Raw genomic sequence first — 23634 nt, 5'->3', positions numbered from 1 at the left:
AAAGGCTCACTAACAACAACAATGCAGGGTCTGGCGCTGAGCTGGGTTCACTATATGCTTTACTTAAGACCCTTTATGAAGTCGGAGCTGCACTTCAGTGCTCTTGCATTAATATTTTTTTTTTTTTTTTTTTTTTTTGTAGAGACAGAGTCTCACTTTATGGCCCTTGGTAGAGTGCCGTGGCCTCACACAGCTCACAGCAACCTCCAACTCCTGGGGCTTAAGTGATTCTCTAGCCTCAGCCTCCCGAGTAGCTGGGACTACAGGCGCCCGCCACAACACCCGGCTAACCTTGCATTAATATTTTACTCTTTATTTTCCAAAAAGATCAGGGTATTGGTGAGCTTAAAAAAAAAAAAAAAGACTATCATTACTCAACTGTACAAGTTTAATTTCCTAATACAAGTGAAAAAAAGACCAATATTATCACTGAGCAAAGCACACATGCAAATAAAGAAAAATTGCTAGTTTACCTCTAGTCAAGATTCATTAGGTTGAATCTTACAAACGCCAACAAATAACTAATCTTTTTATGTTAACATTAAAAAATCCACCCACAACACCTCCCAATTCAAAGTCTACATAATACTAAACTGACTTCAGTAGTCTAAATATTCACTTTTATTTCTACACCAATTCCAAAATATTTTTGTATCTTACAGGTTCAAAAAGATCGCAGCATCTTGACACTGCTACAATTTGCGTTAGGCCCCAACTGTTGTAGGATGAACGTGTTCCACAAAAAGACGTGTTCAAGGCCTAACCCCAAGACCTGTGAGTGTGACCTTATTTGGAAGTCGTTGCAGATGTAATCAAGGTAAGATGAGGTCGTATTTGATCTGGGTAGGCCTTCCAAACCCAGTAACTGTTATCTTTGTAAGGACAGGGAGATTTACAGACGAGACACATAACGGATGGCAGCCAAGTGAAGACAGAGGCAGAAATTAGTGAAGCAGCTATAAGTCGAGGACACCAAGGACTGCCAGCAACCACCAGAAGCTGGAAGAGGCAAGGCAGGGTTCTCCCCAGAGCCTTCAGAAAGAGCGCCGCCCTGCCAACACTGATTTTGGACTTCCAGCCTCCAGACCGGTGAGAGAATAAACTTCTGCTGCTTAAGCCACCAGCACGTGGTGTGCTACAGCAGCCCTAGCAAACTAACACACTCGACCCAATGTTCAAGAATACTAAGGCAAATTGAGATTCACCACAAGTGTGTAAACCCAACATTCCAGGCAACATATCGATTTTCTTCAGCACACAAGTAGAGAGCAATTATTGTACACTATGGGTACAGAGCAACCATTCCCCTGGGGACAACATGCTTCTCTATGACAGGTTTAGAGACCTAAACAAACCCAAGTAAATAAATCAATCACTGATAAATTTCATAACTAAACTGTACTTCTAAATGAACCACTTGACTAACAAATTTAATTCAATTATGTTGCTTCAAAAATAAAAATAAAAGCTTACCTTAAAGGAGATCTGAATATCCAATATTACTTTAAACCTATTAAAATAAAAAAGGAAGTTCATTAACTCTAACCAGGATTGCTTAATGAATGGTAAAAATGTCATGTTGCTTTCACTTTTTTATAACAGCTATAAGGAACGCAGGACAATTTTATACAACGTAATTGTGGTCAGCACCACCCTCCAACCACATACAAACGCGGCCACTGAGAGCCACACTGAGGTCTGCGTTCCCACTGCCCTCGCCACCCTCCAACCACGTATAAACGCGGCCACTGAGAGCCACACTGAGGTCTGCGTTCCCACTGCCCTGGCCACCCTCCAACCACGTACAAACACGGCCACTGAGAGCCACACTGAGGTCTGCGTTCCCACTGCCCTAGCCACCCTCCAACCACGTACAAACGCGGTCACTGAGAGCCATACTGAGGTCTGCGTTCCCACTGCCCTCGTCACCCTCCAACCACGTACAAACGCGGCCACTGAGAGCCACACTGAGGTCTGCATTCCCACTGCCCTTGCCACCCTCCAACCACATACAAATGCGGCCACTGAGAGGCACACTGAGGTCTGCGTTCCCACTGCCCTCGCCCACTTCATTTCCACCTTGTCTCGACTTCATTCTGCCGGGTTTTTTTTTATTCTGACAGCAGAAATATTGTTCTAACTTTCTGATTGCATGAGAAACAATTTGTAAAATTATTGACAGACTGTTTTTCAAGCCTATGGAATTAAGTGGGTAAAGAAAATAAAAACATAACGTTAAGGGCGGCGCCTGTGGCTCAGTCGGTAAGGCCTTGCCCCATATACCGAGGGTGGCGGGTTCAAACCCGGCCCCGGCCAAACTGCAACCAAAAAATAGCCGGGCATTGTGGCAGGCGCCTGCAGTCCCAACTACTCGGGAGGCTAAGGCAAGAGAATCGCGTAGGCCCAGGAGTTGGAGGTTGCTGTGAGCTGTGTGAGGCCACAGCACTCTACTGAGGGCCATAAAGTGAGACTCTATCTCTACAAAAAAAAAACATACGTTAAAAGTTATTAAGAGTTCTGGCAGACACAGTGGCTAAGCACTTTGGAAGGCTAAAGCAGGAGAATCCCTGTTGGGCCAAGAGCCTGAGCAACATAGTGAGACCTATCTCTAAAAACATATAAAAAAAAAAATTAGGCATTGTGGTGCACCTGTAGTCCCAGCTAGTCAGGAGGCTAAAGTAGGAGGATTGCTTGAGTCTAAGGCTGCAGTGAGCTATGATGATGCCCAGGCAACAGAGTGAAATCCTCTCTCAAAGGAAAAAATAAAAAAGCTACTGGAAGTTTTAACACATTTCCCCACAGATTACTCTCTAATTTTAAATAGGGAAATGCACCTCTAAGTGATCAAACTTAGCAACAACAGGACATAAGATATGCCCTCAACGTAATGCAATAGAATGTATTCAATGGTACCTACTTTTACTGTTATCAAAATATGCCTCTCTTGGGGGCGGCGCCTATGGCTCAGTGAGTAGGGCGCCGGCCCCATATGCCGAGGGTGGTGGGTTCAAACACAGCCCCGGGCAAACTGCAACAACAACAACAAAAAAAAGTATGCCTCTCCTTAAGTGATTACTAGGAAACAAACACTCAGAAGTCAATATCAATTAAAAAAAAGGGGGGGGGCAGGGAGATTTTTCTAGATTGAAAAATCGAAACTCTAGAAAATCTATTTGTTATATTGACATATAACAAACAAATCTACTTGGTGACCTAGCAAGTACCTAAAAGTAACTTATCATATCCAAAATCTTCTTCCTATCTCTACCCTACCTCAGCCCAACCAAATCTGCTCCCCCCATGACCTTTCCCATCACAAGAAACAAATTCTAAACTTCCAATTGTTCAGCCTTTACTTTTGAGCATTACCAGGACATTAGTCACTTATATGCTTTAATCCCACCTACAGAAATTTTTCCACCATTCAAAATTTCACACTGAAATATTTCTCTGTGGATTCCCCCCCCTCAGGAAGTAGTACAAAAACTTAAAAAATATCCGTGACAATATGGAGATGAGAGAGGGTGTATGCAGCTACGTTTCAGAAGGTTACGGTCATCCTATAACTGGTCAGACATGTGCTCATAGGAATGTAGGAAAAAAAGGTATGAAGAATAACAAGCAAGCCGTATGATCTCAGGCCAGTAGGAGAGGAGCAACGACAAAAGGTTAAAGGCCAGTCCACATTCCAGCTCCTTCACTGCCAGGCATCAGGACCACACCTTCCCCAGTGACTACAAAGGTAAGTTTGATGGAGGAGTTAGGGAGAAGACACGGAAATCATCAATGTGAGACACCCAGCTTGGAGTTTCAGCTAAAGGTGATGAGAAGCGGGAGGGTGGAGAGGCAGAGAAGTAGTCGGAAGACACGCACACAGAAAGGGTGATTAGATACCAAAGCTGATGAAATGAGCAAGTGAGGACACATGAGGTAAGAGAAAAGGAGCTCAGACGGATTTCTGGTCGACACTGGGGTGAAGGGTGGGGAAGGAAGCTGAGAAGTGTCCTTAACAAGAACTCTGAAAATGAGAAGCATATAGCAAGTTCACAATTGCTGTCTAGCAAGAACTACATATTACATCACAATCCAAGGCCTAGGAAGTTAGCTAAAATCAAAAGGAAAAGCTTATTATAAATTATGGATTCAAAAAGAATAAATATATCAACCCCTTATTAGATGCACAGTTTGCAATACTGTCTTTCATTCTGCAGGCTGTGGCTTCACCCTGTTGGAAGTCTGGCAAAAGTGCTTTACTAGGGGTGGCGCCTGTGGCTCAGTGAGTAGGGCGCAGGCCCCATATGCCGAGGGTGGCGGGTTCAAACCCGGCCCCGGCCAAACTGCAACAGAAAAATAGCCAGGCGTTGTGGCAGGCGCCTGTAGTCCCAGCTACTCGGGAGGCTGAGGCAAGAGAATCGCTTAAGCCCAGGAGCTGGAGGTTGCTGTGAGCTGTGTGAGGCCACCGCACTCTACCCGAGGGCCATAAAGTGAGACTCTGTCTCTACAAAAAAAAAAAAAAGTGCTTCACTATGACAGAATCCCATGTGTCAGCAATATACTGGGTGCCTCAGAGACAGTGCCGGATGGGCACTGGTCTGAGGAAAAATAACAAAACCACATCTTCCCCAGTGTGGTTAAACCTGGGCAGAGGACATCCTAAAAAGCTGAGAGCAAAATACATCATATGCATTCTCTGAGCCTCCGTCGGGAGGAGCATGACAGGCAGGACCCAGATGCTTCAGTCCACTTCTCCAAATTTTGTAAGAAGTAATCAGAGAGATAAAAAACCTTGCCTGGCTCAGCTCCTGTGGCTCAAGCGGCTAAGGCGCCAGCCACATACACCTGAGCTGGCAGGTTCAAATCCAACCCTGGCCCGCCAAACGATGACGGCTGCAACCAAAAATAGCCAGGCATTGTGGTGGGCGCCTATAGTCCCAGCTACTTGGGAGGTGGAAGCAGGAGAATCACTTGAGCCCCTCCAGGAGTTTGAGGTTGCTGTGAGCTGTGATGCTACAGCACTCTACCCAGGGTGACAGCTCGAGGCTCTGTCTCAAAAAAAAAAAAGCCTTGTCTGCAGGGCAGTGCCTGTGGCTCAGGGAGTGGGGCACAGGTCCCTTATACTAAGGGTGGCAGGTTTGAACCTGGCCCTGGCCAAACTGCAAACAAAATAAAAAATAAAAAATTAAGAGCGCTAAAGTTTAATAAAAAAAAAACCAAAAACCTTGTCTGCTGAAGAGAAAGGAAAATCTGAAGACACAGCAAAGGCAGACAAGGTCAAATGTGAAAAAGAAGTGACAATCTATATCCCTCCTGAAAGAGAAATAAAACAGAGGCTCACGGACCGCAAAGAACCCAAAAGACCTCCTTCAGCCTTTTTCTTGTTTGTTTTAAACATTGCTCAAAAATCAAAGGCCAGGGAGAAGGGGCTCATGTCTGTAATTCCCAGCACTCTGGGAGGTTGAGGAGGGTGGATTGCTTGAGCTCAGGAGTTCAAGACCAGTCTGAGCCAGAGGGAGATCTCATCTCTTAAAAAAAAAAAAAAAAAACTAGCCGGCGTCATGGCAGGTGCCTATAGACCCAGCTACTGGGGAGGGTGAGGCAAAAGAATTACTTGAGCCAAAGAGTTTGAGGCTGCTGTGAGCTGTGACACCAGAGCACTCTACCCAGGGTGACACAGTGAGACTCCGTCTCAAAAAAACAAAAAACAAAACAAAAATCAAAGGAGACCACACTGGCCTATCCACTGGTGGCAGAGCAAAGAAACTGGGTGAGATGAGGCCTAACACCGCTGCACAGCTGGAAAAACAGAAAAGGACGTTGCTGCACCAAGCTAAAGGAAAGCCTGAGGCAGCAAACAGGGAACTGTCAAGGCTGAACAAAACAAGAAAAAGGAGGAAGATGAGGAAGATGAAGAGAACGAAGAGGGGGAAAATAAAGCAGTTGATGGTACAAATTAAGTGGCTTCTAACAGGTTTTTTTTTTACCTTGTTGCAATGCATTTAACACCCCTGTACACAACGCACACCTTTTAAAGAAAAAAAAATACAATGTCAGGCTGTGTGAGAGTTGTGTTTTTTTATTTTATTTATTTATTTTTGCGGTTTTTGGCTGGGGCCGGGTTTGAACCCACCACCTCCGGTATATGGGGCCAGGGCCCTACTCCTTTGAGCCACAGGTGCAGCCCTTTATTTTTATTATTTTAGAGACAGGGTCTCCACTCTGTCAAAAAGATTGAGCAGTGGCACAATCATAACTCACTGCAGCCTCAAACTCCTTGGTGCTGGGCTCAAGTGATCCCCCCATCTCAGCATCCTGAGTAGCTAGGACCACAGGCATGCACTGTACCCCGAGATTTTTTTTTTAACTGCGTAGTGTCTTTTTTTGTATAGTTAATACACTACCAAATGTGTCTTTAAATAGCTCTGTCCTAAGGTCAGTTGCCACTAACCCGAGTACAATGTGGTGTTGTAAATTGGAATGGAAATTTAAAGCAGGTTCCTGTTACTGCACAGCCCAAATTAGTTACATATGGGGATGGTAGTTTTTCATCTTCCGTTGTCTCTGAGGGAGTTTATATAAAATAATTGTTGTTCTGTTAACTGTTATAGAAGTTGTATTCTGTTAATACAACTCCATAATGGCCAAAAATAATTGCTTTTATTATTCATAATTCTGAATGCTTCTAAATATAATTTTTTTTTTCTTTTTTTGTAGAGACAGAGTCTCACTTTACCGCCTTCAGTAGAGTGCCATGATGTCACAGGACTCACAGCAACCTCTAGCTCTTGGGCTTCAGCGATTCTCCTGCCTCAGCCTCCCGAGCAGCTGGGACTACAGGCGCCCGCCACAACGCCCGGCTATTTTTTGGTTGCAGTTCAGCCGGGGTAGGGTTTGAACCCGCCACCCTCGGTACATGGGGCCGGCGCCCCACTCACTGTAAATGAGTAAATATAATTCTTTAACTAAAAAATAGTAATCCCACTAATTTTTGCTGTTTTTGCATGTACTTTTAAAGGCTTATTGAAATTTCCTTGCCCAGACCAACATCATGAAGCATTTCCCCTATTTTTTTTCTATAATAGTTTCACAGCTTAAGGTTTTTTTTTGTTTTTTTTTTTGAGACGTAGCCTGAAGCTGTCACCCTGGGTACAGTGCCGTGGCATCACAGCTCACAGCAACCTCCAACTCTTGGGCTTAAGTGATTTTGTTGCCTCAGCATCCCAAGTAGCTGGGACTACAGGCACCCACCACAACGCCCGGCTATTTTTTGGTTATAGTTGTCATTGTTCTTTGGCGGGTGGACCCAGGCTGGATTTGAACCCACGAGCTCTGGGTTCTCCCATAATGGCTCTTAGCAATTTATGTGGCTGGCGCCTTAGCCGCTTGAGCTATAAGCAGTGAGCCAGCTTCAGGTTTTATATTTAGTTCTTTTTTTTTTTTTTTTTTTTTTTGTGGTTTTTGGCCAGGGCTGGGTTTGAACCCGGCACCTCCGGCATATGGGACCGGTGCCCTACTCCTTGAGCTACAGGCGCCGCCCTTATATTTAGTTCTTTAATCCTTTTAGGTTGATTTTTCTATATGGTGAGAAATTAGGGTCTAGTTTCATTCTTGTCCATGTGGCTATACATCTGATAAGAAATTAATATACAAAAAATTTTAAGAACTCACTTGAATCCATGATCTGCGGTTGCTGTAACTAAAACTGACACTACAGGACTCTAGCCTAGACAGCAGAGTGAGGCTCTGTCTTAAAAAAAAAAAAAAAGAGTACAATAAAGTTGATCTCAGAGATAGAGACTACAACGGTGGTTACCAGAGGCTGGGGTGGCTGAGAGGCAAATGGGGTGATGTGGGTCAAAGGGTACGTAATAACAAGTAGGAGGAATTCATTTCTCCTGTACACAGTCTATTGTACACCATGATGACAGTAGATGACAAATTATTGTATTTTTTTTTTTTAAGACTGAGGTGGCTGAGAGGCAAATGGGGTGATGTTGGTCAAAGGGTACGTAATAACAAGTAGGAGGAATTCATTTCTCCTGTACACAGTCTATTGTACACCATGATGACAGTAGATGACAAATTATTGTATTTTTTTTTTTTTTAAGACTGAGGTGGCTGAGAGGCAAATGGGGTGGCTGAGAGGCAAATGGGGTGATGTTGGTCAAAGGGTACGTAATAACAAGTAGGAGGAATTCATTTCTCCTGTACAGTCTATTGTACACCATGATGACAGTAGATGACAAATTATTGTATTTTTTTTTTTTTAAGACAGTCTCAAGCTATCGCCCTGAGTAAAGTAATGTGCCATCACTGCTCACTGCAACTTCAAACACTTGGGCTTAAGCGATTCTCTTGCCTCAGCCTCCCAAGTCGCTGGGACTACAGGCACCCGCCACAACGCCTGGCTATTTTTTTGTTGCAGTTATCATTGTTGTTTTTAGCTGGCCCAGGCCAATCTCGAACCCGCCAGCCTCAGCGTATGTGACCAGCGCCCTACTCACTGAGCTACAGGTGCTGCCATTCTTGAAAACTGTAAAGAGAATGGATGTTATATATTCTTATCACAAAAAATGATTTAACTATGTGAGGTAATTCATTTGTTAATTAGCTAGATTTAACCATTCCACAACATATATATACTTCAAAACGTCACATACATGAGAAAAACATACAATGTGATCTGTCAATTAAAAAATGAATGTGTTGAGAATGCAGAAATGAGATAAGGAAACAATTTATGTTTACAAAGAAGAGATTTAAACTTCATAGAAATGATTAAAAAATTAGCGTAAATCCTCTAGAAACAGAGAATTAAAATGATCATGGAATAACACCAAAAACTTAGATGTTAAAATTACATACAAATGTGTGAATAATCTATGCTCTTTTCTGTTTTTATTTAAAAACAGAAGCTGTATTAAACAAAAGGCTTATAGTTTTAATTCTGGTTTGACTGTACCTTTCTCTATTGCCCACAGATAAATGTTATATAAGTATTTTGGTCATTCAACTCCAACACTCTCTGAACACAATCCTCCCGTAATTGAAAGCTGCTCTCCACTTAGCACCATCCACGTTCATCCCACACATGACTACTCAACACCCAGCCAGGAGCACACACAAGATTCTGCATTACCTACTGCCCGGTACACCCCACTGCTGTTCTCAGCAGTCTCAAAGATACCCACAAAAGGTCTTCACGCCTCTTTCCAGCCTCCATCTTCCTCCCATATTCCAAACGACTTCTTCCTCATGTTCCAACAAGAATACACATGTGTACAAACCTGCCTACATCTTTTACTTCCCTGCCTCCAAATCGGATTTAGAACTTTCTATCATGCTATTTTGTAATCTAATAAGCCTCCTCCTTCCATCTGCCAATTTTTTTTAATTTCCTTTCCCATGTAAACTACTAAGCCTACCACAAATAATACATTTCAGCAAATGTTATTTTCTTCCCGCAGGACGTCTGTTTTAACCAACTAATCTCTCAGCACGGTATTACTAGGTACATAAAAAATAAATAAACAAAATCTTAAGACAAATATAGCAAAGACATCCATAATTAATGACTTTACAATTTATGTCCAAACCAATTCCTAATAACCTACTTAAAAATTCTAACTCTTTGAACAATAAAATACTCAAACACAAAATATTAAGCAACTTAAAAATACCACAATTTATGACATCTGTAGCAAAAATGTAAATAAAAATTTAAAAATTAAAAAAAAAAAAATTAAGCCTTTATGCTTGACATTAAATCCTCCAAGCAGTTTTTTAAAGTACTTGTTTAAAATTAATAATCCCTAAGCAGGCCCCTACTAAAGAAACCAGTTAATCTTTTTTTCTCCCCCCCCCCCCTTTTTTTTTGAGACAGAATCTCACTATATCCCTCTGGGTAGAGTGCTATATCATCATAGCTCAGAGCAACCTCAAACTCTTGGGCTCAAATGATCCTCTTGCGTCAGCCTCCCAAGTAGTTGGGAACACAGGTGCCTGCCACAACACTGGGCTATTTTTTAGAGACAAGCTCTCGCTCTGGCTCAGGCTGGTCTTGAACTCTTGAGCTCAAGCAATCCACCCGCCTCGGCTTCCCAGAGTGCTAGGATTACATGCATTAGCCACCAGGCCTGTCAAGAAATCAGTTAATCTTGGCTTGGCCCAAAGCACAGTGGTTACGGCACCAGCCACATACATGGAGGCTGATGGGTTCAAACCAGCCTGGGCCAGCTAAGCAACAATGACAACTGCAACAGAAAAATAGCCAGGCGTTGTGGCAGATGCCTGCAGTCCCAGCTACTTGGGAGGCTGAGGCAAGAAAATCACTTAAGCCCAAGACTTTAAGGTTGCTGTGAGCTGTGACGCTACAGCACTCTGCCTAGGGTGACATAGTTAGACTCTGTCTCAAAGAAAAAACAAAATCTGTTAATCTTAATGAGCACAATAAAAAAGTAAACAATTCAACTATCAGTTCCAGCAAAAGAAATTATTCTACCAAATAATTTCATGAGTTGTATACTTAACAAAAATTATAGACCACTATTAAGCATGTAGAATTTTTTCTTAATGAGTGATCCCTATTTTATTTTCGGGGTTTACTTATTTATTTATTTTGTAGAGACAGAGTCTCACTGTACCACCCTCAGTAGAGTGCCACGACGTCACAGGACTCACAGCAACCTCTAGCTCTTGGGCTTACTGGATTCTCTTGCCTCAGCCTCCTGAGCAGCTGGGACTACAGGCGCCCGCCACAACACCCCGGCTATTTTGCAGTTTAGTCTCACTGTGTTGCCCCAGGCTAGACTTGCTGGCATCAGTCCAACTCGCTGCAACCTAATACTCCTGAGTTTGAACAAGCAAACTTCCTGCCTCAGCCTCCCAACTAACTAGGACTACAGGTACCTGCTATAATGCTTGGCTAATTTTTCTATTTTTAGTAGAGACAGGATTGTCTTGCTCTGGCTCAGGCTCCTGAATTTAAGGCATCCTCCTGCCTCGGCTTCCCAGAATGATGCAATTACAGGAACAAGCCACTATGCCCGGCTGGGATCCCTCTTTTCTAAGAATAAACAGATATAAAATAAAAGATATGCGTCATCTGAATTTAAACATGCTATCTAAAGAAGGGATGAAAAAACAGCAATTTGGCTCAGCACCCATAGCTCAGTGCCTAGGGCTCTGGCCACAGACACTGGGGCTGGTGGGTTCAAACGTGGCCCAGGCCTGCTAGATAATGACAAATACAACAAAAAAATAACTGGGCGTTGTGGCAGGTGCTGTAGTCCCAGCTACTTGGGAGGCTGAGGCAAGAGAATCACTTAAGTCCAAGAGTTTGGGGTTGCTGTGAGCTGTGACGCCATAGCACTTTACTGAGGGCGACAGGGTAGGACTCTTGTCTCAAAAAAAAAAAAAAAAAGCAATTGATATTATAAACCACTGTGGCCTAAAAAGTAGCAAAATTAGGAACAGCAGGAAGTGTACAGGACGTAACTAACAGGAAAGCAGTGAGGAATACAATTAAGTGTAAACCGCAAATCCAAAATCAAGATTTAAATCTAAAACAAAAATTAGGAAATAACAAAAGCAGCATTTGGAGAAGTAAGCAAGTTTTAATAAAAATGACATTTGCATGTGGTATTTTTAAAAAGATTTGTGCCATGAAGTCTTAGTTAGAAATAGGCGGACTTAATGACTTTTTCATGCTTTGTTATGACAACGTAGGAAGTATTCCAATTTGAAAAAGAAGAAACATGACCTTGGGTTTGGCACTGAGTTTCTGGATGCACCACATTCATGATCCATGTAAGGAAAAATTAATTTGTACTTTATTAAAGTTAAAAATGTGTCCTGTGTGAAAAAGACCGTTAGGAAAACTGAAAACACAAACTACAATGAGAAAATATTTCCAAAGTACATATTTGATTAAAGACTTGTATCCAAAATGTATAAAGAACTCTTCAAGCTCACTAAAAAAAACTCAGTTTAAAACCTGGACTAAGGAATTAAGGCACAGTGCCTCATGCCTATAATCTAGCACCTTGGGAAGCTGAGGCAGGAGAATTACTTGAGCCCAAAAGTAAAGACCAGCCTGGGTGACATAGCAGGACTCCTGTCTCTACAAATAATAATTTCAAAAGGCCAGGTGCAGTGGCCTACATTTGTAATCCTAGCACTTTGGGAGGCCAAGGGAGGAGGATCACTTGAGGCCAGGAATTCAAGACTAGCCTGAGCTACAGCAAGAAAAAATATAGAAAAATTAGCCAGGCATGGTGGTGCATGCCTGTAGACCTAATAACTCAGAAGGCTGAGGCAGAAAGGTCACTTAAGCCCAGGATTTGGAAGCTGCAGTCACCACTGCAGCCAGGACAGAGTAAGACCCTGTCTCAAAAAATTAAAAATTACAAAATACATAAATAAAAATTTGCCAGGAGCAGTGGCATACACCTGTAGTCCCAGCTACTCGGAGGATGAGGAAGGAGGATCATATGGGCCCAGGAGTTCAAGGCTGCAGTGAGCTAAGACTGTGGTGAGACCCAGCCTCTAAAAAAGAAATTAAAAAAAAAAGAAAAAGAAATGAGTTGTCAAACCATAAAAAAAAAAAAAAACACGCATCTTAAATATATATTGCCAAAGAAAGAAAGCCATTCTAAAAAAGCCACATACTGAATAATCTCAATTTTATGGCATTCTGGAAAAGTCAAAACTATAGACAATGATGGCATCGGATGAAAGAAAGGAAGGGGGGACCCCAGAGGTGAAGCATAGAGGATAGTTTTAGGTCAAAGAATTTTGTACAGAGCACTATAATAGTGGCTATATGACATCACGCGCTTGTCAAAACCCACTGGTCTTAAACTGGGTAAACGGTCTGTAAAGCTAGTGAATGATGCCCCATGATCATATCAATGTACACAGCTATGATTTAATAAAAAAAAAAAACCCCACTGGTCTTTACAACACAAAGCATGAACTTCAACATATAAAAATTTAAAAAATTCTTTGGGGAAGGGGGGTATCCAAGGATACAAAGCGTATGTGACAAGAGGAAAAATACTGACATGCACTATAAAGTAAGTGGGGTCTGTAAGAACACAGGCAAGAGGAACTGCACAAAAGCTCTGTGTTCTAGCTAATGTAGTTGTTTCCCTAGAGTTAGGACTTAAAAATTCTAACACTCTACATGTATCATGGAATGGAACGTTTAAGTAAACGAATGGTGGGAGCCAGGTTTCTCAATGCTGAATTGGGAATATACAGATGAGCAAGGGAGGAGACGAGAATGATCTATGAACAATGCGTTAGACCTGGGAGGCAGCAACATGAACTCATTTTTGGCTAATCACACGTACATATGGTCATATACAGAACTATTACAGATAGGTATGCATGCATGCTTAGTGTACACACACAAATTGTTTCCTTCCTCTCTGCAAAAATGATAGCCTAGCAACAACAAGCACACCTAGCACTCACATTTAGTTTCTTTTTTTTTCTGAGACAGAGTCTCACTTTGTAGTATCCTGCCATCACAGCTCACAGCACCCTCAAACTCTTGGGCTCAAGCGATTCTCTTGCCTCGGCCTCCTGAGTAGCTGGGACTGTAAGTGCCCGCCACAACGCCCGTTTTTAGAAACGTGTCTCACCCTTGCTCAGGCGATCCACCACTTGGCCTCCCAGAGTGCTGGGATTACAGGGATGAGCCACTTCGCCCAGCCTTCACATTTAGTTCAATACCGTCCTCCAAACAAAGGAACCAGGGGTCTATTGGGAAATGGCTGATTCTAGCAAGGGGCTGGAAATAGGTAAGACAAGCACAGCGCATCTTGTAGTGCCATACTGACTTTCCAGAGAGCGGATTTAAAGTACTTGATTTAAAGGCTTATTACTAGAACACTACATTTCAAAACTATAACTCAAGTTAAAATAGACGCCAAAGCTAGGCACAGTGGTTCACATCTGTAATCCTAGAACTCTGGAACCCTAAGGCGGGTACGGGGTCTCAGCTACTCAGGAGGCTGAGGCAAAAGGATCACGTAAGCCCAAGAGTTGGACGCTGCTGTGAACCCAGGACGGCACAGCAACCAAGTGAGACTGTGTCTCAAAAAAAAAAAAAAAGAAAAGAAAAAGAAAAAAACCTACGTTTCTTTTGTTCTTCACTTGTAAACACTGCATTTACAACTGATTCAAGTGGCTATTTTTCTCAACAAAACATAAATTACCATTATTAAAGGTTGGGAGTGGTGGTACTAATCCTAGCAGTCTAAGAGGTTGAGGCAGGTGGATCCCTTGAGCTCAGGAGTTCAGAGACCAGCCTGATCAAAAGGAAGACCCTGTCTATACTAAAAATAGAAAAACTAGCCAGTATGGTGGAGGGGTCTGTAGTCCCAGCTACTCAGGAGGCTGAGGCAAGAGGATCACTTAAACCCAAGAGTTTGAGGTTGCTGTGAGCTATGATGATACAGCACTCTACTCCAGACCAAGAGAGTGAAACTCCATCTCAAAAATAAATAAATAAAATTGATAGCATGCATATATAGCTAAAATTTATATTAACATCTATATAATGCTGTTCTACATTTAAATAATTTGCATCAACTTATATTTCTTTGGCCAAGGAGGGTGGATTACTTGAGCTCAGGAGTACAAGACCAGCCTGACCAAAAGCGAGACCACGTCTCTATTAAAAATAGAAAAACTAGGGCAGCGCCTGTGGCTCAGTGAGTAGGGCGCTGGCCCCATATGCCGAGGGTGGCGGGTTCAAACCCAGCCCCGGCCAAACTGCAACAAAAAAATAGCCGGGCGTTGTGGTGGGCGCCTGTAGTCCCAGCTGCTTGGGAGGCTGAGGCAAGAGAATCGCTTAAGCCCATGAGTTGGAGGTTGCTGTGAGCTGTGTAAGGCCACGGCACTCTACTGAGGGCCATAAAGTGAGACTCTGTCTCTACAAAAAAATAAATAAAAAAATAAATAAATAAATAAATAAATAAATAAATAAATAAAAAGGAAAAAAAAAATAGAAAAACTAGCTGGGTATTGTAGCAGGCACCTGTAGTCCCAGCTACTCAGGAGGCTAAGGCAAGAGGATTGTTCAACCCAAGAGTTTGAGGTTGCTGTGAGATATGATGCCACAGCACTCTACCAAGTGCCACAGAGTAAGACTTTTGTCTCAAAAACAGACAAAAAAGGCTCATCACCTGTGGCTCAAGCAGCTAAGGCGCCAGCCACACACACCTGAGCTGGCGGGTTTGAATCCAGCCTGGGCCCGCCAAACAATAATGACAGCTGCAACCAAAAAATAGCTGGGCGTTGTGGTGGGCACCTGTAGTCCCAGCTACTTGGGAGGCTGAGGCAAGAGAATCGCTTAAGCCCAGGAGTTGGAGGTTGCTGTGAGCTAAAATGCCACAGCACTCTACCCAGGGTGACAGCTTGAGGCTCTGTCTCAAAAAAAAAAAAAGGATAGAACCCACAAAACAAAGGCAAATACATCTACAAAGATAGCAATTATTAAGGGCTAGCCATTGCAAAGTTCTAATGTCAAACATCAGTAATTTATCTAAAAAAGTGAAAACAACTCTCCATAATTCTTAAATTATACCAATCTACTTCAAATAAACACTGTGTATGAAGAACCATGGTGAACAAAGGACCTGAAAAGACATTTTTCATGGAAGATATAGATGGTTCCTTTTTGTGGTTCAACTTACAATTTTTTGACTTTATGATGGGTTTATTGGAGGTAGTAAATGCATTTTCTGCTTATAGTATTTTTGACTTAAGGCTCAGCACCTGTAGTTCAGTGGCTAGGGCGCCAGCCACATACACCGCAGCTGGCAGATTCGAACATAATAGCCCAGGCCTGCCAAACGACAACTACTACAACAACAACAAAAAAAATAGCCGGGCATTGTGGCAGGTGCCTGTAGTCCCAGTTACCTGGGAGTCTGAGGCAAGAGAATCGCTTAAGCCCAAGAGTTTGAGATTGTTCTGAGTTGAGGGACATAGTGAGACTCTGTTTCCAAAAAAAATTTCTTTTTGACTTAAGATGGGTTTATCAGGTCATCATAAACTGAGAAGTGTCTGTATGTAGGTGGTCAATAAACACCAGAAAAAGTGCTGAATATCAATAAACCATTAGGGAAATGCAAAAAAAAAAACCCACACACACAAAAACCATCACAAGGAGAATAATGAGACAGATACCACTCCACACCCCTATAGGATGGATATTAAAAGAAAATTTAAAGTTAAAAACAAAAGGTCTGGTGCGGTGGCTTATGCCTGTAATCCTAGCACTCTGGGAGGCCAAGGTGAGTAGATTGCCTGAGCTCACGGGTTCAAGACCAGCCTGTGCCAGAGTGAGATCTCTAAAACTATCCAGGCATTGTGGCAGGGACTACAAGTAGCTGGGAGGCTGAGACAACAGAAATTGTTTAAGCCCAAGAGTCTGGGCTGCTGCGAGCCATGATGCTACAGCACTCTACCAAGGGTTGACAAAGTGAGACTGTGTCTCAAAAAAAAAAAAAAAAATTAAATTAAATTAAAAATTAAAGTGTGACTCAGCACCTGTAGCTTAAGCAGCTAAGGTGCCAGCCACATACACCAGAGCTGGCGGGTTCAAATCCAGCCTGGGCCTGCCAAACAGCAATGACAACTACAACCAAAAAATAGCCAGGTGTGTTAGCCGGGCGTTCTGGTGGGCGCCTGTAGTCCCAGCTACTCGGGAGGCTGAGGCAAGAGAATCACATAAGCCCAAGAATTGGAGGTTGCTGTGAGCTGTGTGACGCCACAGCACTCTACCGAGGGCAGTAAAGTGAGACTCTGTCTCTACAAAAAAAAAAAAATAGCCAGGTGTTGTGGCAGGTGCCTGTAGTCCCAGCTACTTGGGAGGTTGAGGCAAGAGAATTGCTTAAACCCAGGAGTTGGAGCTTGCTGTGAGCTGTGATGCCCTGGCACTCTACCCAGGGGTGACAGCTTGAAGCTCTGTCTCAAAAATAAAAATAAAAATAAATAAATAAATAAAAGTGTTGGCTCAGCGCCCATAGCACAGTGGTTACCACGCTGGCTACATCCACCTAACATGGCAGGTTCTTCAAACCTGGCCCAGGCCAGCTAAACAACAATGACAACTGTAACAAGAAAACAGCCAGGTATTGTGGTGGGCACCTGTAGTCCCAGCTATTTGGGAGGCTAAGGCAAGAGAATCGTTTAAGCCCAAGAGTTTGAGGTGCTGTGAGCTGTTATGGCACGGCACTCTATCAAGGGCAACATAGTGAGACTCGGTCTCAAAAAAATAAATAAATAAAAATTAAAAAAAAAGTGTTTGTAAGGATGTGTACAAATTGGAACGCTTGTGCACTGCTGGTGAAAATGGAAAATGGTGCAGACACTGGGGAAAACGGCATGTCAGTTATTAAAAAAAAAATTAAAAACACAATTGCTGGGCGGCACCTGTGGCTCAGTGAGTAGGGTGCCGGCTCCATATACCGAGGTCGGCGGGTTCAAACCCGGCCCCAGCCAAACTGCAACAACAACAAAAAAAAAAAATAGCCCAGCGTTGTGGTGGGCGCCTGTAGTCCCAGCTACTTGGGAGGCTGAGGCAAGAGAATCGCCTAAACCCAGGAACTGGAGGTTGCTGTGAGTTGTGTGATGCCATGGCACTCTACCAAGGGTAATAAAGTGAGACTGTCTCTACAAAAAATTAAAAAAAAAACAAAAAACTGCCATATTATCCAGCAATTTCACTCCTGGGTATGTACTCAAAAGAACTGAAAAGAAAGACTAAAACAGATTATTTGTATATCCATGGTCATAGCAGCATTATTCATAATAGTCAAAAAAATGGAAGCAAACCAAATATCCATCAATGGATGAATACACATGGTACATTCCTTAGTGAAACAGCCAGTCTCAAAAGAGCAAGTATTATTTGATTCTACTTATAGTAGGTAACTACAGCAGTCAAATAAATAGAAACAGAAAAGCAGAATGGTGGTTGCCAGGGTGCGGAGGAAGAAGGCAATGGGTAATTCCTAGTTAATGGGTATGGAATGTCAGTTTGAGAACATGAAAAGTTCTGGAGATGGACAGTGGGATGGCCAACATGGTCAGTCTACCTGATGCCAGTGAACTATACAATGGTTAAAATGGTAAATTTTATGTTACATTAGGTCATTAAATCGGAAATCTCCAACTTCAAATCTAAAGTTCATTATATCTCAAAGAAGAAACAGTACAAGTAATCAGAGGACGCTTCTAAACAGTTTTACCTTTTTTTTTTTTTTTTGAGACAGAGCCTCAAGCTATCGCCCTGGGTAGAGTGCCGTAGCATCACAGCTCACAGCAACCTCAAACTCTTGGGCTTGAACAATTCTCTTGCCTCAGCCTCCCGAGTATCTGGGACTACAGGCACCTGCCACAACACCCAGCTATTTTTTGGTTGTAGTTGTCACTGTCTGGCAGGCCCGGGCCAGATTTGAACCTACCAGCTCTGGTGTATGTGGCTGGCGCCTTAGCCGCTTGATCTACAGGCACCACCCAGTTTTGCCATTTTAATGGTAGCTTGGGTGTCCCAGCCCCCACAGTAGCTGGGACTAGATAACTCTGTCACAACACCCCACTAATTCTTTTTCCTATTTTTTTCTAATTTCTATTTTTAGTAGAGACAGGATCTTGTGCATGCTCAGGGTGGTCTCCAACTCCTAAGCTCAAGTGATCCATTTTTTTTTTTTTTTTTTTTGAGACAGAGTCTCAAGCTGTAGCCCTGGGTAGTGCCGTGGTGTCACAGTTCACAGCAACCTCAAACTCTTGGGCTTTAGTGATTCTATTGCCTCAGTCTCCCAAGTAGCTGGGACTACACGTGCCCGCCGCAATGCCTGGCTATTTTTTTGTTGCAGCTGTCATTGTTCTTTCAGCTGGACCCGGGCAGGGTTCAAACCCACCAGCCCCAGCACATGTGGCTGGCGCCCTACCCACTGAGCTACAGATGCCTCCCATCAAGCAATCCTTCTGCCTCAGCCTCCCAGAGTGCTACAATTACAGGAATGAGCCACCATGCCCACCAAACCTCAACAAATCTTTTAAAACTACAGCCATACAAAGTTCTCTGACTACAATAAAATTAAACTACAAACTCATAACAAAGAGTAAAAACCCCGAAATTGCTGATGGCATCTAAATACACTTCTACATAATTCAAGGGTCAAAGAGGAAATCAAATAAGAAATGTAAACTGAATGAAAATGAAAATATGAAATTTCAAAATTTGTGGGATGGAGTAGTGCCTAGTGAAAATTTACAGCACTAATGCCAACATCAGACTTAGTGGTAAAAACCCGAATGCTTTGCCCCAAACACCAGGGAGAAGGAAAGAAGCCAGTTCTCACCACTTCTTTTCCCACTAGACTGGAGATTCTAGCCAGGGCTAGATGGACAAATATGGGGAGAGGGATGCATACAGCACAGAAAGTAAGTAAAACTTTTATATTCACAGATGGCATGATCATTTATGTAGAAAAACCTACAACAAAGCTACTAGATAAAAAAGTTACCAGAATCAATAAGTGAGTTTAGAAAATCTGCACTACATATAAACATAAAATATGAAGTGTACGTCTATATATGAGGCACAAGAAATCAGAAACTGAAGTTTTAAAATTCTATACACAACAGTATCAAATAAAATAGAACAGAATAAAAGATGTGCAAGACCCATGTAGTGAGAAAGCTGCAAAACATTACCAAGAAATTTTGAAAGACTTAAATAAATGGGAGGATATACTGTGATCACAGATCAGAAGATCAATATTGCTAAGATGTTAATCCTCCCACAATTCAATTATAAATTCATTGCAATCCAATTTAACATTCCAGACTTTTTTTTAAGAAACTGACAAGCTCAGTAACTGACAAAAGCTGATTCTAAAATTATTATATAGAGCCGGTGGGGTGGCTCACAACTGTAATCTAGCACTCTGGGAGGCCAAGGCAGGTGGTTTGCCTGAGCTCATGAGACAAAAGCAAGGCCTCGGATGGCTCAGTGCCTGTAGTGGTTAGCAGCCTGAGCAAGAGCAAGGCCTCGGATGGCTCGGCGCCTATAGCATCAGCCACATACACCAGGGCTGACGAGTTCGAACCCGGCCCAAGCCTGCTAAACGACAATGACAACTATAACAAAAAAAATAGCCGGGCGTTGTGGTAGGTGCCTGTAGTCCAAGCTACTTGGAAGTCTGAGACAAAAGAATTGCTTAAGCCCCAGAATTTGAGGTTACTGTCAGCTGTGACACCACAGCACCCTACCCAGGGGGACAGAGTGAGACTATCTCAATAAAAAAAATAAAAAATAGCCGGGCATTGTGGTGGGTGCTTGCAGTCCCAGCTACTTGGGAGGCTGAGGTAAGACAAATTGCTTGAGCCCAAGAGCTTGAGGTTGCTGTGACCTATGATGCCACAGCACTCTATTGAGGGTGACAAAGTGAGAGTCTGTCTCAAAAAAAAAGGAATTATTGTAAGGCTACAATAATTAAAACAGTCCGGAACTGGCATACAAATATCACATATACATCAATAGAAACAGAATACAGAGTCCAAAAATAGGCCATGCATGTGTGTTCAATTAATTTTCTACAAAGGCAACAAAGCAATTCAATTGGGCAAGGATAAGCTTTTCAATAAATTATAACTGAACAAATGGATGGCCATATTTGGAGGGGAAGGGAAACTTCATTACCTCATACCACATATAAAAATTAACTCAAAATGGATCACAGACTTAAATATAAGACCTAAAACTATATAACTTTACAAAGTAAACATAGGAAAATCATTAGTAGCTGATTTGGCAAAGATTTCTCTAAAAGAACACATGAAAATCAAATTGGATTTCAACAAAATGAGAACTTTTGCTCTTCAAAAAACATCAGGAAATAAACAGAGACTTGAAGAACATATATGCAAAAGATATCTCAACAAAGAACTAATATCTAGAATATGACCAAGAGACCGCATCTTTACAAAAAATAGAAAAACTAGCTAAGCCTGACAATGTATGCCTATATCTCTCAAAACTCTTCAAACTGCACTCTTAAAATATATGCACACTTAAACAGCAATTATACCTCAATAAAACTGGTTAGCAAAACCCTAACAGTGCAAGTTAAAACACAAGGTAGTGGCTCAGCGCCCCTACCTCAATGGTTAGGGTGCCAGCCACTTACACCAGGGCTGGTAGTTCAAACCGGGCTCGGGCCTGCCAAACACCAATAACAACTACAACAAAAAAGTAGCTGGGCGTTGTTGCCGGCACCAGTAGTCCCAGCTACTTGGAAGGCTGAGGCAAGAGATTTGCTTAAGCACAAGACTTTGAGGAGGTTGTGAGCTGTGACGCCACAGCACTCTACAAAGAGCGACGTAGTGAGACCCTATCTCAAAAAAAACAAGGTGCACTACCCACCTACCAGAATGGCTTTTAAAAAATACAAAAAATATTTTGTATGATTAAGGACACCAGCAAGTGGAATTTTTATTTATTGCTGTTTGGAATACAAATTGGTACAGCTACTTCAGATGATAAATTTGATCGTTTCTTATAAGCATGTATTTACCCAAGAGAAAAAAAAAAAACATAAGACCATGCAAAGGTCTTACATGAACATCGATGACAGCCAGAGATTGAGTACAACTCGAATAAAGCCTACCAACTGGTGAATGCCTAAACAAATTGTCGTAATTTAGCTGAGAAATAGGGAACAAAAGAAGCCTCAAAAGATCTTTGTGAGAATGGGAAGAGAAAATGTGAAAAAAGTACTTAGTGTTATAAAGCACGACAAAAAGTATCACATTCATCACTAACTTAATAATATGCTCGGTGCCCGGAGCTCAGTGATGAGGGCGCTGGCAACATACACTGGGGCTGGCAGGTTTGAACCCCCACCTGCGGCCTGCTAAACAACAACAACAACAACAACAACAAATAGCTGGTCGTTGTGGTGGACGCCTGTAGTCCCAGCTACTTGGGAGGCTGAGACAAGAGAATCGCTTAAGCCCAAGAGTTTGAGGTTGCTATGAGCTGTGACGCCATAGCACTCTACTGAGGATTGACACAGTGAGACTCTGTCTCAAAATAAATAAATAAATAAATAAACGTAATACTATATAGTAAAATATAGGTAATTTTCAGCCAACTTTTAAAGATTATCACTCTAACTTCATAGCATATTCTAACTTCTGCTGTGGTACAGGAAAAGATCACAGACCTCAATGAGAGGTCTGAAATTTAAATCTAGGCTTTGTCATTTATCAACCCTCAGACCCCCCAGCACTTTATCTCTAAAACAAAGGAAACATACAAACCTCAAAAGATCCTGTGAGAATGGAAAGAGAAAAAGAACTTTGTAAATTCAAGAAGTGACACAGAGTATCCATATTAATCACTGCTCACTCAAGGAAGTAAAAGTTGTGGGAGCAGGAAAATATACACAAATACCCTAATCACTTATAAAACATCTGTCTCTCTCTGCCTCTTTGCTAGCAGGTGCCCTAAGACCAGCCATTTAACAGGAGCTTCAGTTTTTGCCATCTGCAAAATGGAGTTTATTAACGATGCTACACACACTGGGAGAATTAAAGAAGTAACGATGAGTAAAGTACTTGATACAGTGCCTGGCACATGGCAAGTGCTTAAGTTTTATCTAGTATTAAAAATACTTTCCGACGGCGCCCATAGGCCAGTGGGTAGGGCGCCAGCCACATACACCAAGGCTGGCAGGTTTGAACCCTGTCAGGGCCACCTAAACAATGACAACTGCAACAACAATAACAAAATAGCCGGGCGTTGTGGCGGGCGCCTGTAGGCCCAGCTACTGAAAAGGCAGAAGCAAAAGAATCACTTAAGCCCAAGAGTTTGAGACTGCTATGAGCCGTGACACCAGGGCACTCTACTGAAGGCGACATAGTGAGACTCTGTCTCAAAAAAATAAAATAAAATACTTTCGTAAGTATTACTGCTCGACCAGACCCAATCCTAGCCTCCATCCTGCCCACCCAAACTGCAGTAGTGTAAGTCATTAATGATCTAATTCTTTTCTTTTTTTTTCTTTTTTGGTTTTGTGGGGGTTTTTTTTTGTTTAGCAGCCCCGGTGGAGTTTGACTCTGCTACCCTTGGGGCCAGCGGTCTAACCATTGTGGCTACAGATGCCCTGCCAATCTAATTCCTAATCATTGATTCTCAGACTTTCAGTGAGCAATGGAATTCATCTTAAGAGTTTTTTTTTGACATAGTCTCACTCAGTCCCCATGGGATTGAGTGCTATGGCATCATAGCTCACAGCAACCTCAAACTCTTGGGCTCAAGAGATCCTCTTGCCTCAGCCTTCCAAGTAGCTGGGATGACAGGCACTGGCCACAACACCTGGCTAGTTCTTTTTCTATTTTTAGTAGAGACTGGGACTCACTATTGCTTAGGTTGGTCTTCAACTCTTGAGCTCAGGCGATCCTCCCACCTTGGCCTCCTAGAGTGCTAGAACTACAGACGTGAAACTAAAAATTACATTTCTAACAAGTTCCCAAGGCTTGCTGATGGGGCAATCTGAAAATATACTTGGAATAGCACTGGTCTCAATTTCAGTCTACAGAATTATT

At 42.4% G+C, this 23634-nt stretch overlaps 1 protein-coding gene across 6 annotated transcripts in view; it reads right to left on the bottom strand.

The window, feature by feature from the left end:
* ARHGAP12 (Rho GTPase activating protein 12) overlaps positions 1-23634 on the bottom strand; it is a 123923-nt gene that overhangs the window by 97111 nt on the left and 3178 nt on the right. For 5 of the 6 annotated variants that reach the window (XM_053572081.1, XM_053572084.1, XM_053572085.1 and 2 more), the window contains exon 2: positions 1474-1510. The gene's annotated coding sequence lies outside the window, so the exon portion shown is untranslated. Of the gene's footprint in view, positions 1-1473; positions 1511-2234; positions 2314-23634 lie in introns of those variants that run through there. The other variant, XM_053572083.1, reaches the window with a different exon arrangement.

This window comes from Nycticebus coucang, chromosome 20 (assembly GCF_027406575.1).
Source record: "Nycticebus coucang isolate mNycCou1 chromosome 20, mNycCou1.pri, whole genome shotgun sequence".
NCBI classification, from domain to species: Eukaryota; Metazoa; Chordata; class Mammalia; order Primates; family Lorisidae; genus Nycticebus; species Nycticebus coucang.
Note: the sequence above shows the minus strand (reverse complement) of the source record. Positions and strands in the feature narration are given on the sequence as shown.